The sequence below is a fragment of the Dermacentor variabilis genome, chromosome 6 (genome assembly GCF_050947875.1).
Source record: "Dermacentor variabilis isolate Ectoservices chromosome 6, ASM5094787v1, whole genome shotgun sequence".
Lineage (NCBI taxonomy): Eukaryota > Metazoa > Arthropoda > Arachnida > Ixodida > Ixodidae > Dermacentor > Dermacentor variabilis.
In genome coordinates this window covers 88619397-88625741 of record NC_134573.1, presented here as the reverse complement: position 1 = coordinate 88625741, position 6345 = coordinate 88619397, and the positions used below count along the sequence as shown (strand labels likewise).

At 49.5% G+C, this 6345-nt stretch overlaps 1 non-coding gene across 1 annotated transcript; it reads left to right on the top strand.

Moving 5' to 3' along the window:
• Positions 1-3687: 3687 nt before the first annotated feature.
• On the top strand, positions 3688-3849 carry LOC142586470 (U1 spliceosomal RNA). The gene has a single exon (XR_012829233.1). It is a non-coding gene; the product is annotated as a U1 spliceosomal RNA (small nuclear RNA).
• The last annotated feature ends 2496 nt before the right edge of the window (positions 3850-6345 follow it).

The window sequence follows — 6345 nt, the reverse complement described above, 5'->3', positions numbered from 1 at the left end:
AGTTGACATGATAGGTTCGGTAATGAACGGTAATTCTTGAAGCACAGACTCCAGCCGGTGTTATCAAATATCCTCCAGCTGTCCGGACTTGACGACCTTCCCATGCAGTCTTAGCTTTCGTGAACTGGGCGGCAAAGGGTCCACTCTTGACGGAGTAGTCGGTTTCTGTGTCCACTAAAACGGTGACTCCATGGGGTTTGAGAAGCAAATCGTGGTAGGTGGTTCTTTGGCATGCGTTTCAGTTTGGTCTTGGCGTAAGATGACAGTTGCGTCACATTGACATGAGGCTGACACGTAGGGTCGTAAGGTTTTCTTTTGTTGGCGTATGCTTGCCTTCCAGACTTGGTCGGGATGGCGGCGTGTCGTTGCTACGTCAACGAGTAGGACGCTGAATCGTCGTCGTGGGCGGCGGAGGATCTTCGCCATTGAGACGAACAGCAACCGCCACGCCATCAGTTGCTTCCTATGGTTTTCCGCATATGAGGTTATGGCCGGGGCCGGACTAGTGTATGGTCGGGGCTGCGGCGACAGGTAGCGTCCTTGTGAGGGCGAACGGGAAGGTCGTCGGGTTGTCCAGTGTGTTGATGCGAGATATTCGGCCATGTCACGAGGTCGCTGCCGAAGCTGTGGATGCGGTGCGTTGACGGCAAACCCTCGCAGTCCCAAGTCGCGGTGTGACCATCGGCGGAACACGTGGCCGGCTTCTCCTTCCCAATGATAGCTGAGCGGGTGGTGTTCGGGGTCTCGCAAAATGTGTCTTCCTCTAGGTGTTTAGCTGGCCGATTTTTGGGTGCGGTGAGGGTGGCGTCTGGTGACACTGTCTGGTGAGGAGGGCGGGCGACGACGGCATATGTCATCGTTTCCGGCTGGGGCTGTGGCGATGGCGGTTGCACTTCAGTAACCCCCAGTTATCGCTGAACTTTAACGACGGCAGCGATTGAGGCCTCTAGAGGCTGCGACCTGAGAAAGATCTGCACTTCCTCGTGAACGACCTCTCATGGTTTCGCGCAGATCGGCGCTGCGGAGGGCTTGAACATCGATACAATTTGTTGTCAGCATTCGGCAGTTACATTGCCTTGTGCGCATATCGAGCGTCTGCTGAATGGCTGTGGCCTCGGAAACAAATTCAGCAGCGGTCTTGGGTGGGTTGCATATCAATCCGGCGAAGGCCTCTTGCTTGAAACCGCTCATCAAGAAGCGAACTTTTTTCTCTTCTGGCAAGTCGGGTCGGCGTGTCTGAACAGGCGAATCACCTCCTCCGTGACAATCACGATGCTCTCGTTGGATAGTTGCACTCGTGCTTCAAACAGACATTCGGCTCTTTCCTTGAGCAAGATGTTCGTAGAGATGTGCAGGAAGACGTTGCCGAAAAGGGGCCGTGTTTTCATTTACGACTGCCGGTTCTCTAACCATGCCGCAGCTTGTCGTCGCATTTCCAGCTGTCAAACGAACTTATTCGTCCTTTTATTGGTACTGCATTTCACCCGCTAAAAACCTGAAGTTCTCGTTCAGCGCAAGACGTACATGCGTGATGTAAAACTTACGCGAATGTTATCGTTGGTTCTGTCTATTGTGTTGGCCCTTGCCAAACTTTTTCTATTTAGATTGCATGCACCACAGGAATTGTGTAGTAGTTTCTGGTAACCACGCGGGCACCGGTGAGTACACTGGAACCTTCGATGACTCATGTGCAAAAGCCGGCGCTCTTGAACCTCTGGAAAATTTTCAACGACCGCTGGCTGTGTGTGCCGCTATGACTCTGCTTTAAGAGGAAGCTTTAGCTCGTTCCAAACTCGGACACGGCCTATTCAAATACATGTAAAACGCAAATACGTTTTTCTTAGATAAACACTGGGCTGATTTTAATGAAATTTGTTGCATTTGAGAGAAAAAGTTAAATCCAGCGTGACTTAAATCTAGTGACTACATGAAGCGGTATTTTGATTTACGGCCTCAATTTTGTTGAAAAAAAAAGCGCCATAAGCTGCTTCGAATGCCAAGTGTGCACTTACGTAAGCACGTATGAGTTTATCGATGTCATTATTGGAATGAAGCAACCACAGGCCAGCGGCATCATCCTCTTTCCACAGCTAACAGGTAGTCCCGTAGTATCCAGCAACCGGACACGATCCCAAGACTAAAGAAAGCTAGAACGGCAGTCCTGTTAACGGTCGTAAACAGCCAAATGCATCTAAATAGAAGGATATGCACACTTGTTAAAAAGATATCAACAAATATCTTGCCATGCGCAAAAACACACGGTAACGTTAAGCAGTAAACAGATGGCGTGCAGCACATTTCCCCGCTGGGAGATATACGCATTCGTCAAAATTTTAGTGCCGCAAACGAGAAGCCAAGAAATGCGTACAGTGAACGTTGGCGATTCCACCTAAAGCTGTATGCAGTAAAAAGAAAGACATTGGAAACACAAGGGATTTTCGTGGGTTTGAAAGCGCTCAATTTCAGAAAGAGGTTGGAGCCTCTTTTGGGGAAGCATGTTCGCCTCAGTCTTTTAATAAAAGACGTAATTCCGAAGCACGTTAATGTGTGTTTCGCCATTCTTCGCAGCTCGCCCGTCCCTATACTCCCCTCGTATAGAGCTGCAGCTGTAGAGTGACCGCCATACTCTGCCCCTCTAATTTGGTTAGGCACACCCGAGCAGCTGGAGGAAGTCGCCTGGTATGCCTGACAGCCACGAAGATATTTACGCAGATCAAATGGGGCAATCCAGTTAAAAACACCCACTCATGCATTTTTCTCTGTTCTACTCTTTGTGTGTTATCACGAAACTGTTGGCTGTACAGGAGCAACGAAAAGAAGCTTGAAATTCAGAAAGGATGTGGAAACATGTTCAGGAAATAGAAGACACCATCGATCGTTAATCGAAACAGCGGAACGCCTTTGATACTGATGCTGATCAGGTACTGATGCTTCGTGAGAATGTTATCGTGCCGGGCAGTGATACGTTGAAATGAAGGAAGCGCAAATATCGTGTGTAAAATGTGGGATCGGTTCCCGAACTGCCGGCTTTTATTATTATTATTATTATTATTATTATTATTATTATTATTATTATTATTATTATTATTATTATTATTATTATTATACATCCACCCGGCCGTGGTTGGTTTTTGGCTATCATGCCGGGAGGCTAAGTACTAGGTCGCGTAAAGGATGCGTAAAGGTCGCGTAAATGCGGCCGCCTCCACGGCGGCCGTATTTCGATGGCGGTGAAATTCAAGAGCACCCGTGTACTCACATTTAGGTGCACGTTAGAGGACTCCAAGAGGTCCAAATTTTCCCGAGTCCCGCCTTATGGCATTCTATTTCATGAGATCGTGGATTTGATACGTGAAACCATCTAATTTTAGTTTACTATACCGCATTCTCGACAGCCTGGACAGCACACAGATAACCTGTTAGAAACGCAAACGAATACGTGATGGTTCTTGACCCTTTATTTTTGATTTCTGCGCCATGTTAGTGAAAAAAACCTATCAATAAATTTCAAAGATGTGAAAATTAGGATTATAGGTTTTCAGCTAGAAGGCTCTTGTGTGCAAAAAGTGCCTTGTATGTTGCTCTAATTTAGTGCAGCGTTTAGTGAAAGAAGCGATGCACTCTCCGCTACCAGTGCAATACGTAGGGCCTATTGAAATAGGCTGTCGTTCCGATGTATTATCTCTCATACTTACCTGGTGCCGAGTTCCTGATGATCATTCAGGTCGGGGCTCCGTGCTGAGGCTAACCATTGCACTGCGGTTGGCTGAATCACGCCACTACCCCAAACCGGGGCAGATGGGGCATGCAATTTTTGGTAGTGGGGCTTGGCGTGCGCGCCAGCCCCTCGTCGTTAAAATCAAAAATTAGAACTCATGCGTACTGCGTTCACCACGGGCGGAGCTGCGCGCCGACCGCCATGACGTAAAGTGTGCTGTCTTGCAGCAGCCGCAACACATGCGGGCAGCCGCCGCTTGCTTGACGTCCACCTATCAGTGTTTCGTGAGCGCACCACCATGGAAGGTTCGAGAGAAACTTCCTGCACGAATGGCGCAATTAAATAAAAGTGCGAAGTAAGCTTGCTCTGCAGTTGCCTTCTAACGTTGGGTTTGTACAAGCTTACAGTCAGAATAATGTGTCAAGCCGCTGTTTCGAACGCACTTGAACCTGGAAGTGAAACAAGGCGTTGTAGCGGCGTGAAAATTCTTTGCGCTCAACTTTCTCAACTACGTACAGAAAGAGGGCGGCGATTTGCACGCAGTGTCGACAATATTCACAGGCGGATACAGGCAGCCAATCCTTGCGAAATAAGATATAGCGAGCGCAATGAATAAACGCGGGAGCCGTCCGTTCCTTCGGCGTCTACTGCCGTCAAACTTCCACTTCCGCCAGTGCTGTGGTGCGTCCACTTCGGACGCTAAGTGAAGCTCCCCCATAGCGTGACCAGATGAAAAGTATTGAAGTACCCGGCTACTAGGACGCCACAAAGGACGCCGCTCGAAAGCACAGCAGTACGAAGATGGCAAGATGCCTTTGCTCATGACCAGCCAATCTCGTCTTCGATTTCCCGCTGTGCGATAAAGAACTAAAAAGCATAACTCGTTTCGTCTTCTCGAATGCAGCTTCGTTCCTTTCTTTATTCCGCTTTCCGGAGAAAATGGAAGGGATAGCGCCAGGCTTTAGGCGTTGCCTTTTCGGTGACATTCCGCAGCTCTCCAGAAGAACAGGGCTCGTCTGATAATCACTGTCCCCGAAATGTTCGAAGCACAGGAAGTCACGCTTAGACGGTACCTATGATGGTTGCGACGAGCGCGCAGCGCAAATCCATGTCCCTCGAATCTTCGGCTCTGCCGGAAATGCGAGATTGCTTGTCTCGCTTGAAGACGCTCTCCGCACACTTCTGCGCGAAGCAGCGTAAAGGCGTTCTCCTGCCTCCACTCATCCCATTACAGAGCAGCACACAGCACCAGTGACGATTTTTCCAAGATTTGGGCACGTGCTGCGCTTGTGAAAAGAAGTATGCGGCCGAGAGCCACTGCCGCTCGAACCACAGCGAACTGTGGTTCGCTGCAGTTTGGCGCCGTCCATGCGGGTGAGAGACGCGGGCGACGGCTGACTCGCCGCTATCCGGCAAAGACAACGTCACAAGAACGTCGCTTCCTCTAGTTCACTATACGGCCGGTAGACGCGGTATTTTGTGAAAAATGCATAATATTCATTATTTTCCACTAGTTTCTGCCTGAAAACAAGGTTGTGTCGACCAGTTTCAGCACCGAAGCTTCCATTCTTGCTAAAAATCTCGGCAGTAAATGTTTTATTCAGTATGCCTTAATTTCTTTCGCTCTGCTGATGTAAATGCTAGGCAAAGTACAAAATAACGCCATTACTTTCAAGCTAAAATCTTATCATTACCTGAACACTGAGACAAGGATCACCCACAATCTTTGCGTATTCTGCACCTCATAATCTGGCTGCATTTGCGGGAAACTACGAAGCGCGCGGGAGCGGTGTCCCGGCGCCGCGCAAATAGCGCGGGAATAGCGCGGAATAGCAAAGAATCGAACGTGACTTCAACATAGTTGTTTGAGCAAAAGCGCTGTTAAGCACGGTTAGACCAGGTTCTTCAGTGTTTTTCCCGGCTAGCCATACCGGTAGAGCCCTCAGACTCAGCCGGGCGCCTGCGGCGAAGAGCTGACGCCCTCGCTCAAGCGCGTGCTTCATCCGTGGCGAGGCTGAGCGACCAAGCGCCAACGAAATAGCTGTTACCTCACTTAGTCACGTGGTATGTAGCGTCGAGCGCGGCGAGGTTCGAGCAAGTGTAACTGCGACACTTCTTCCCAGCAGTTCACGTGACGTGACGTCACAGCTTCACATTTGCGCGCCGGCGGCTGAAGCTCAAATGCGCGCCGAGATTGGCCTTGGGAGTTGTATCTTGAGGAGTACAGCTTTCGATCTAAAAAGCAAAGCGGAGGTTTCCTGCGAAGTTGCACGTCGCCATTGGCATCGATGGCCTCCACCATAGCAGTCACGTCTCCTGCGCGCCGTTGTTCTAAAGTGCAATGCTTCCTGAAAGAGGCGAAGTTGTTAGCTTCAAACGTCTAGCTTCCCAATGAGTGTGGGAAAGGAGCCAGCATGAAATTTTCTGGTCAGGCGCACAGTACAACTCATAAGCTGAGCGAGCGGGCACGGTACGATTGGGTGTTGGAGAAAGAAAAGGCGGGTTGAATATTGATACCGAAGAAGTTTTCCGGCCAAAGAGGTCGTGAACACAAAAAGAAAGCGGACGACTTTCACCTACCACCGTTGAAAGGGGTCGCAAACAGCTTTTTTCGGAGAAACGGGACT